The sequence below is a fragment of the Rattus norvegicus genome, chromosome 1 (assembly GCF_021556685.1).
Source record: "Rattus norvegicus strain SHRSP/BbbUtx chromosome 1, alternate assembly SHRSP_T2T, whole genome shotgun sequence".
In the NCBI taxonomy this organism is placed as follows: domain Eukaryota; kingdom Metazoa; phylum Chordata; class Mammalia; order Rodentia; family Muridae; genus Rattus; species Rattus norvegicus.
Genome location: NC_141534.1, coordinates 194142781 through 194153590, shown reverse-complemented (window position 1 = coordinate 194153590; position 10810 = coordinate 194142781). Strand labels below are relative to the sequence as shown.

General features: G+C 45.0%; 1 pseudogene; it reads left to right on the top strand.

The window, feature by feature from the left end:
* Positions 1-875: 875 nt before the first annotated feature.
* On the top strand, positions 876-2492 carry Rpl36a-ps16 (ribosomal protein L36A, pseudogene 16; annotated as a pseudogene).
* The last annotated feature ends 8318 nt before the right edge of the window (positions 2493-10810 follow it).

The following is a 10810-nucleotide window of genomic DNA, read 5'->3' as shown; positions in this document are numbered from 1 at the left end:
GAGGCTCACAGAGACTGAACTGACAACCAGGGAGGCTGCATGGGTCTGACCTAGGTCCTCTGCAGATACGTTCTGTAGCTTAGTGTTCTTGTGTGACTCCTAACAGTGAAAGCAGGGGCTGTCACTGACTCTTTTGCCTGTTTGGGGGACCCTTTTCTTCCTACTGGGTTGCCTCATCCAACCTTAATATAAGGGGAGGAGCCTAGTCTTATTGCAACTTGACATGCCATGTTTGGTTGGTATCCCTGGGAGACTGGTCATATTCTGAAGGGAAATGAAGGAGGAATGGGTCTGGGGGAGAGGGAGGGTTGGAGGAAGGGACTGGGAAGAGACCGGATTCCAGGGGCCCACAAGGTGGTTTATAACTGTCCATATTTCCAGTTCCAGGAGATCCAGGGCCCTGGAGACATATGGCTCAAGGTACTAGTCATGAAGAGGACCCTGGTTTGGTTCCTAACAACCATATCATGTGACTTACAACAGCCAACAATCTGAATGTCAGATCTAGAAGATCTGACAACATCTTCTGGACTGTTCAGGTCTCTGCACTTCATATGCACACACAACTAGGAAAATAGCTTAATGGTAGGGCACTCGCTTTGCAAGCACGAAGCCCGAGATTCAGTCTTCAGGAATATAAAGAAAAGTTCATTATGAATTACCTACCTAGGTGAAGTGAACCATACCTATTATCCTAGCCCTTGGGAGAGAAGGAGGATTAGTACTCCAGGGTCAGCCCTGGCTAAAGAGACTGTTTTAAAAACTAAGAATGGATGAGGGGATCCTGAGACCCCACCCTTCCCTGAGACTATATAGGCAATCAGCGGCTGATGTGGGAAGGACATTTTCTTCAGTGGTGTAGCCACTGGCATAAGATGCCCGTGTTTCTGTAAGCAGCACACAGAAAAAAGACACGAAAGCAGAGAGCCCACTATTTGGGAAACAGAGGAGATCAGTGGGTGTAGGAAAGGGACAAGAGATGGTAGTGAGGGTGTTATGGTGGGGGAAGTGGGTGCTAGAGGGGAAAACAAAATAGGAAACAGCTTCGTAGGCTGAGGTGTGCTCATGTATGTGACTGTTTGCTCATCTCTTCTGGAGCCTCCTTTCTTCCATCGTCCTTCTCATTCCAGCCATGACTAACTGGTAGGCCCTTATGCAGAGCCAAAGAGTAATTGAGGAGAGTTAAGTCCCAGATCCAGTGGTGACTAAAACCAGGCATGCCCTACTACCGTCTTAGAGTGTACCATTACCACTCTTCCTTCCCATCCCTCATCAGGGTGCAGAGAAAAAGTGTCTCTGGATATAGAAGACACAAACCATGAAGAAATCATTGTTCGACATTAGGATTATGCTAGATCAGAACTGCAAAAGCTAAAACAAGACTTTCCACAGAAAGGAACGACTGAAGTAAACTAGCTGCCCAAAATCTAGGAAGGAAGAGAACAAACTATAATAGTAATTAGAGATGAAGCCCTACAATTAACTGTACACCACCCTTCACTCTGAGCTGTAGCCATGAAAAGGCAGAGGACTTGAGCCAGCCTACCTCTTTCCTTGAATCCATGCTAGACGCTCTTGCAGCTATTCTCTCTCTCTCTCTCTCTCTCTCTCTCTCTCTCTCTCTCTCTCTCCCCCCCCTTCTCTGTTAGATGCAAACACTAGAGGTGATCAAATTAAACAGGAAATTCTTTTTTTTTAAGATTTTATTTATTTTATTTATATGAGTATACTGTAGGTATCTTCACACACACCAGAAGAGGGCATCAGATTCATTACAGATGGTTGTGAGCCACCATGTGGTTGCTGGGACTTGAACTCAGGACCTCTGGAAGAACAGTCAGTGCTCTTAACCGCTGAGCCATCTCTCTAACCCCCTAAACCGGAAATTCTTAAGCAAAACATTAAAACTTTTAAAATTTAGCTTGCAGTCTTATATCTGGCATATGAAATAGGAAGCAGACAAGCATCATGGTGGGCAAGCTGTTCCAGAAAGATCACAGTAACGATTTACCTTCACTGGGGGGAGAAAGACAATATGCCTTCCAGGGACTACCACATTGATAACATTGCCCATTATCAGAGCATTGCCCATTATCAGAGCGTTGCCCATTATCAGAGCAACTTTTAGAAATCAAAATGCACTCTTTCTGAGCTGATAGAGCTCCTGCAAACATTGTGAACGTTCCTAAGACCCGCCAGACATTCTGCAAGAATGTGGGAAGCACCAACCCCACAAGGTGACGCAGTACAAGAAGGGCAAGGATTCTTTGTCTGCCCAGGGAAAGCGGCGTTTTGACAGGAAACAGAGTGGCTACGGTGGGCAGACTAAGCCCATTTTCCACAAAAAGGATAAAACTACAAAGAAGATTGTGCTGAGACTGGAGTGCATTGAGCCCAACTGCAGATCTAAGAGGATGCTGGCTATTAAGAGATGCAAGGATTTTGAACTGGGAGGTGACAAGAAGAGAAAGGGCCAAGTGATCCCGTTCTAAGCTGATTTTGTTATGAAGACAATAAAATCTTGACCTTTCAAAAAAAAAAAAAGAAATCAAAATGCAGAGTGAAACCCGATCCTGTGGGGGTCCTTGCATTACAGCTGACAGGGAAACAATCCCCGTGACATAGAAGAAAAACTCAGTTCAGCCCAACTTGGTGCCAGGTCAGACTTCTAGAGAGTCTAAGAGCAGGTGGTTTATTGTAGGCATATTTAAACACAGTACAATTTGGGAAGATGTTTCCTGGTGTAATACAATCTCTGGTGCACAAGGAGTCACATTGAAGGTCATGTGGTCATGAAGAGAGGTTCTATAGCTTAAGGGCCTATGGTTGGGTGTGGTCTCTGATCAGGATACGGTAGAGGTCAACAGGCTATAAAGACATCCTCTCAAAGGATGGGTTCTATTGACTGAGAAACAAAGCTGACGCTGAAGGCCAAGGGAGGGAGGGAGGGAGAGTCTGGGATAGAAGGTCTGGGAGATTTAGGTGAGGTCTGTCTCTACAGAAAGCAAAAGTCATCAACAACAGGCACTCCCAGCTTTCTGGGTGGAAAACAGCTATTTATCTACATTGAAGAGACAACCCAGCATGATTTAACTTCCCTGGTTTCTCCAGTGTTTACCTGTGAGCTCTTGTGCCTACTTCGCAGTCCTGCATGGATGATATAATTATTTATAGTAATGATTAAAAAAAACCATGAAGAAGATCAGGAACATCTATTTAGAGAACTTAGATCTAGGGAACGGACTACCAATGAATCTAAAACCAAAGGTTCGTCTGAAGAGGCAAAATTCTTAGGGAGAGAATGGCCTTTTGAGGGAAGGAACGTGACAAATGCCATTCTAAACAAATTGCAGACAGTAAAAGCGCCACAGAATAAAACAAAGGCATAGAGACATATAGGTTTATTTGAGTATTAGAGGTAGCATATACCTTATCTTTAATATGCCAACCTATCTATTTATTATAAGGTCACCTGAAAGACATGGAACTCTGAATGGGGCACTACCCAGCGAGAGACATTTGACATTATTTTAGGATACAAAACAGACTATAAGACAGTTGTACACCTAGACCCCAACGTTACCTTGCACCCATAGACATAATTTATATTATGGGATATGATAATTTGATACTATGGCAAAAACAGTGAAATATGAAACCTATTTGTTTTTGGTGTAAAACATTCCCATATTCTGAGAATAAATACTTAAATTTTGAGAGACATATTTCGACCTTTTTTGAGACATTAGAAAATCTTAACCTCAGAGGCTGGAGAGATGGCTCAGCAGTTAAGAGCATTGGCTGCTCTTCAAAAGACCTGGGTTCAAATCCAGCACTCATACGCTAGCTTATGACTGTCTGTAACTCCAGTTCAAGGGCTTCTGATACCCTTACACAGACAAACATGCAGGCAAAACACCAATGAACATAAAATAAAAATAAATTTTTTAAAAAAGATTAAAATTTTTTTTCAGGGGTTAGGGATTTAGCTCAGTGGTAGAGCGCTTGCCTAGCAAGCGCAAGGCCCTGGGTTCAGTCCCCAGCTTCGAAAAAAAGAAAAAAAAATTTTTTTCAACTCATGCCCAAGTGCCACCAAGAAAATATGAGACGGAGAGTTGGGAAAGAGGGAGTGCTGTGTGGAGAGATGGGAAAGGGGGAGTGCTGTGTGGAGAGATGGAAGAAAGTGAAGCTCAGTAGTTTGTATGCTGTGGAGAAAGGTGGAACTGGAGACATGATAGAGCTGAGGAATAGACAGATACAGACCTGGGCTGCTGCTGAGGGCCATGTCTGGGACTCTGATCCTACCGCAGCCAGAGTCTGTGTTAATGTTGTGGCCCGAGTTACCACCAAGGCCATGTGGATGTCTGTGGAGCCCATGTAGATGTCTGAGGGACATGCTGCCACCAGAGGACATACTGATCTGGGTGGCCTGCATTGCCACCTGAGGCCATGATGACATCTGGGTCCATGTTGCTGCTGGGGTCTGTGTCTGAGTCCCCAATCCTATAACAGCCAGGGTCTGCGTTAATGTCTGAGGTCTGTGTTACTGCCAAAGGCCATGCTGATCTTTCTGGTTTGGGCTACCACCTGAGGCCATGTTTATGTTCTAGCACTGTACTGAACTGTCCACACCTCTTGCCTGGACCACATGAGAGACTGGCTCCGGTGGCATGAGAGAACTGGCCCTGCCTCTCTCATGTCCCCACGTGGGTGAGGGATGAAATAGGGGGAGATGCCCCCAACACCTGAAGCAGGCAGGGGCCCTGCCCCTCACCAGCTGCAGCACTTGCGAGAATGCCCCTCCCCCTCCTCTCCCCACTTCCCCTGGGCAGCACAGTAGAGCTGGCCCTGGTGGTAGAACTGCAGGCTCAAGGGTGTGAGAGCAGGAAAGTTACTCCTGTCCCTCGCCTGGGCAAAACCAGAGAGCTAGCTGGTGGGCTGGCCAACTCAGTTTCTACCTAGGCACAGATCCAGGGTTCTGAGTTGGCCTACCCCAACATCTACCCCTATTCATATTCTGCTGGAGCATTTGAGAAGATTCAAAGCAGCAGGATCTCCATGACACGAGGCAACAAAAGGGTCACAGAGAGGAGTCCAGGTGAGGATCCAGTATTGATAGTAGAAGAAGCCAGAGGCCTTGTTGTACCAGGCCAACAGGTCATTGCAATGAACATTTGCAAGTAAAGCTTTTGGAGTAAAAGGACACACATGGTGAGAATTTGTTGTCGTCGTTTTCTTGTTTGTTTTATTTTATTTTATGTTTTCTCTTGGAGGAGAGGTTGCAAGGGCCGAGGGTGGATATGAAGGGACCAGGAGATGATCCAGGGACCAGGGATTGGGGTACATGGTAACATTCACACACAAAAAAATCAATAAAAACAAAAAACAAAACAAAACAAGCTCAAACCATTGCTACTGGACCAAACTCTAACTATATAATGCTATATATCACTGTTGCCTTGGGACAGAGAGTGACTGGAGAAGTACTCTGAAGAGTACACGTAGAACCTGGAAACGTTACATCCAGTCTTCGGAGGAACTCCTACAGGGTGGAGAAGTATACAACCTGACAGAAGGGCTTTCAGTCCACAGCGCTCTCCCTCCAGAGGTGGGAACTAAGAGCGAGCACTCATCCCCTTACAGCTCAGACCTACAAATGCCTTGTCTACGGACGCCTCTGCCTCTGACAAGGAATGTGGATGTCTGGAAGTTAGCTGCTTTCAGATCCACCGACGGTAAAACAATCACAGAGGACAACATGCCCAAGTCTGAACAGCATGCAGAAGCCCCAGCAGCAAGGCTCTAGAGCAATCCTTAAAGAGAGGCCACAGATTATATGCATAGGGACTCTTGGGTCTTAGCAAATGGTATTGCCATCTGGTCTTTAAAAAAAGAAAGAAAAAGAAGAAAAGAAAAAAGACCTTTGGTCTAAAGAGGACCAGATTTTTCTTCTTTTCATTTGTTTATTTGTTTTTGGTTTTTGTTTGCCCTATCTGTCCTGGAACTTGCTCAGGCCTGTACCTGGTACAGATTTAGTTCAAACCCTCCTAGTCACCCACACAGCGAACAGCTCCTAAATACTGGTCCATGTGAATGGCTTGTCTGTTCCTTCAACAACTTTGATGCCCTCATGTACTATAATAAAACTACATCACACAAAGATAGACCAAACACAATCATATCGTAACCGAGAATGTATGCACTTAATGGGCCTTGAAAAGTATGTATTAATAGTTGTTATCAAATATCTCTTTTTCGTCGGCTATGTAACAGCACTGCTGAAACTTTAAGAGAGCACATCGTTGGGGATTTGGCTCAGTGGTAGAGCGATTACCTAGGAAGCGCAAGGTCCTGGGTTCGGTCCCCAGCCCCAAGGAAAAAAAAAAAAAAAAAGAGAGCACGACATCCCGAAATCACTCAAAAAAAAAAAAAAAAACCCTACCACAAATCTCAAATAACCTAGAAGACTAAAAAGAAATTCATAAATCAGCTCAAACAGATAATAATAGTCTAAATTCTTGTGCAGAACAAGAATATGACTTTACCACTGTGGTGCATGTCCTCAATACGAAGGCTAAGTAGGCTTAACAGTTTGTTAAAGGCATTAGTGAACCCTGCCACTTAACTACATGGTTGGTCCTAGCTTTGGGACAGGCATACTGGTGACATTGTTGACATTGTTAAACTTCTGAGTTTGCTGTGTTATTGTTTGCCTTTATTTATATGCAATGGTAGTAAGACATATTATTCCAAAAACCCTTAAATATTAGGGCATTCTGGGAGCTAGGGATATCACGGAAGAATATCGAGCACCTTAGATTGTACGGTGTGTCAAATTATGTTTTTGTTGTTATTTTGTTTTGCTTTGTTTTTTTAGAGAGTCTCTCTATGTAGTCCTGGCGGTCCTGGAACTCTCTCTGTAGATCAAACTGGCCTTGAGCTCATAGAGATCCGCCTGCTTCTGCCTCCCAGATGCTGGAATCTAAGGTGTGTGCCACTCCGCCCAACAAGGCTACATACACTGTTCTGATACTTGCCTTGACCAGGGCTATATAGCTCAAGATAGGATCAAGGGGACGGAATGCAAGGAATATAACTTAAAACCGCTTTGTGTGACTCAAACATCATTTTATGTGGCTTAGAATAATATAGCGCATGTGAGAGAGAAGTTTGCCGTCAGAGGGCTCTAATAAGAGATAGGCCTTAGCAGCAACCCCCTGGCAGGCATCAGGCAGCTCAGATACCAGCCTAGCTCTGGGCAGAAGCTTGATGTGCTAATGAGCTAACGTCCAGGCATCACTGATAGGCTAGTGGACTGGTAGTACAAAGCTATTGCCCAATGAAATGATACAGAAAGCAGAACTGTGGAGATAGACTCGAAGACCACATTGCCATACTCTGAGACATGGCTTCTCCAGCCTGTGTTGCTACTCATTTGCAACAAGATTTGAGACTGTGCGTGGCCTGGTCTCAGGGTCCATTGGACTTCATGTGCTGCCACAGGGCCCACACAGGCCAGCTTGTCAGTTCTAGCCATTGACCTAGGCTTTCAAGGACTTTGTGGATCTCCATTAATGCTGTCCTCCCAGCCTGCCATAGCTAAAGGACTTGACAGTTGTGGGTTAACCCCAAAAGCTTCCCAAGAGTCCTCACCAGAGAAGATTCCCCAGGGGAACCCTGCAGCGGCCTTTCTGCACAAACAACTGTTCTCTTGGTGAAATGTCTGTTTAACCTTTATATAAGCATGGTATCGTAAGGAATGTCTGTCTGAGTAAACCGAGGATACTGAAAGGCAAATCTTGTCCTAATTGCTGGATGCCTTTCAGCCCATAGGCTGTGCTTCCTGGGTTCAGGCTGACCTTGAACTTCTAATTCTATTTTAGCTCAAGTGCTGGAATTAAAGGCTTGGGGCCATATACCTGTTGACTGCTTGCTATTTTTCATTCCCCCCCCCCCCCACAACTCAACACTCAGTATGTAGCCTTGTCTGGCCAGGAACTTGATCTGTAGACCAAAGCTGGCCTCATAGAGATCCACCTGCCTCTGCCTTCTCAGTCCTGAGACTAAAGGCTCACACTACCATAGCCCAGGGTGGATAGCAAAGGAAAGATGCTACAAGAGTGCTCCCCAGCCCCCAGCCCCAATGGCCAGAAAGCTGGTGCTACCAGGGGAGGCAACTTTCCAGGGCAGGGGTCCAGAGCCAGCTCTGTCATCTGGACACCTTCGTTTTCCTTTTCTGACCATTAAGCCTACAGGCTACAGATCACAACGGAATCTCAGACTTTGTTCTGTTCTCTGTCCCCTGGAGTAAATGGGTCCTCCTCCCTGCTTTTACAAAATACACTTCAATTATAAAATTAACCCACTATAATCCCATCTTGGAGTGTTCTTCCTAGGTCTGTTCAGCTTAATCCTAGCCTCTCTTTTCTAAAAAGCCATTTGGGGGCTTTTCCATTAGTTTGATTTTTACCATTTGGGGAAAATGAGCATTTATTATCTAACAAATCTTTCCTGAGTTCCTACAGTAGCATATGGACTATGCTAGAAGCCACAGACACAGCAGTAACTAGAGAGACACTTCGTTCTTCCTGGAACTTTTCATCAACAGCTGAGCACAATTATAAGAGAGCAAACAGATAAGAATCTCACCGCGCTATGCTTTTTAAAGTACCTTGCTTGGCTGAGAGAGGCTTCATCGAGAAGCATTTAAGCAAGGCCGGAAGGAAGGTTAGGTCACTCATTTAAGACTAATGCAAACATAGCTGGGCGGGTGTGGTGCACACCTTGCACACCTTTAATTCCAGCACTTGGGAAGCAGAAGGAGGTGCATCTCTGAGTTCTAGGCACCTCCTAGTTCTAGCCTGGTGGATAGAATGAGTTCCAGGACAGCCAGGGCCAGACAGAGAAACCCTGTCTTGAAAAAACAAAATCCAACCAACCAAACAAACAAACAAAAAAGCCTAAACTAAACTAAAAGAATAATGTAAACAAACACAATCAGAAAGATTTTATTTTGTGTTTTTGGTGCTGGGAATAAAATAATTTCTTTTTATGGGCTATGGTCTGTGTGGCTCTGGCTCCCAATTCCTCACATCTCACAATCCTGCAATCAGGGTGCTGGGAGAGGGCTGAAGTCTTAAGGCCCAGTACTGGGATCTGCTTCCTAACTCGGCATAAGGACCAGGCCTTCAGGCCCCATTTACTACAATCAGACATTTTTTTATTTTGTTTTAAAGTTATTTTTTCCTATCTTCTGTGTTTGAGTGTTTTGCCTGCATACACCCACAGAGGCCAGAAGAGAACAGATCCCACCCCCCCCTGAAACTATAGTGGCAGATGGTCATGAGCCGTCATGTGGGTGCTGGAAATCAAACCCAGGTCCTCTACAAGTACAACAAGTGCTCTTAGCTGCTGAGCCATCTCTCCAGCCCATACTGATCAGTTCTTAGTTTGTTTTGTGTTCCTATATAAAAAAACAAACAAACAAAAACAATAATGGGCTGGAGAGATGGCTCAGTGGTTAAGATCACTGACTGTTCTTTCAGAGGTCCTGAGTTCAATTCCCAGCAACCACATGGTGGCTCACAACCATCTGTAATGGGATCTGATGCTCTCTTCTGGTGTGGTTGAAGATAGCTACAGTGTACTCATATAAAATAAATAGAGCTTTTAAAAAAATAATAAAGGCTAGATAATTTAATATAAGAAGGAGCTTAATCAGAGGAGAGAGAGAAAACAATCAATGTTTTATCTCATAGGAAGCTGAGGCAGGAAGATCTATCTATTCAAGGACTGGATTACATGCAAAGCAACTTCATTTAAGAAAAATTAGCCAGCTCTGAAGGATCTGCCTTTAATCCCTGTAATGGAGAGCAAAGGTGGGCAGAGCTCTGTGAGTTCAAGGCCAGCCTGGTCTACATATTTAGTTCTAGGACAGCCAGAGCCACATAGTGAGACCCTGTTTGGAAAAACAACTGTAACAGAGAATGTTTGTTTTCCAAGTAAAAGAAAAGAGGATTATTTAGTTTGTGGTAATTATGGCTGGGATATGCATCAGGATGGGAACGTCAAGTTGTGTCACAGTATGAAGGTTGGCATCACGTGGGGCAGGCAGAGCTCTCACATGGTAAGAGAGGAATCAAGGTGTGAAGTATGCCGGCTCCCTCTTCCTCCTCCTCTGAAGGCAAGATCTTACCATGCAGCCCAGGCTACCTGTGATGTCACAGGTCACTTTCCTACCTTACTCTCCATACCGGGCTTGCAGGGACCATCAGACCTGTGGGCTTGCTATTATGTAACAATCACCCTAGCAAAAGACTCCCCCACACATTTCCCTTATTCTGTTTCTTAGAAGTGAGTCACTCGCTATGTCTAGTCTGTCCCTGTCCCTGTCTGCAAAGCACAGAGAGGATTATAGCCTAGGTCTCGTGGCCCTCCCCTATCACACTCAGAGGACTGACTATGGTCAAAGGATGCAAATAGCTTGGCTTCCGAGGTAGCACCAATTCATGCTTAAACAGGGTGGGAAAAGAGAGGAAGCCATCACACCACTATTTGGACAGGAATGAAGTTTGAAATGACTGCCCTATAACACAGAAGCAATGACCAGTAAGCCAGTCAGCGTTGAGGTTGAGACAATTATCTGGGCCAGCACAGACGCAGCAGCCATTCAGGTCACTCTACCCTGCTCTGACCACTTCCTATGTTTGTGGGCTGCAATGCAATTCACATCAACAGACAGTTCTGAAGAGAGAGAGCTTAGTCTGTGCTGAGCGGAAGGTTAGCTACAGATAAAGACCAGACACGACTT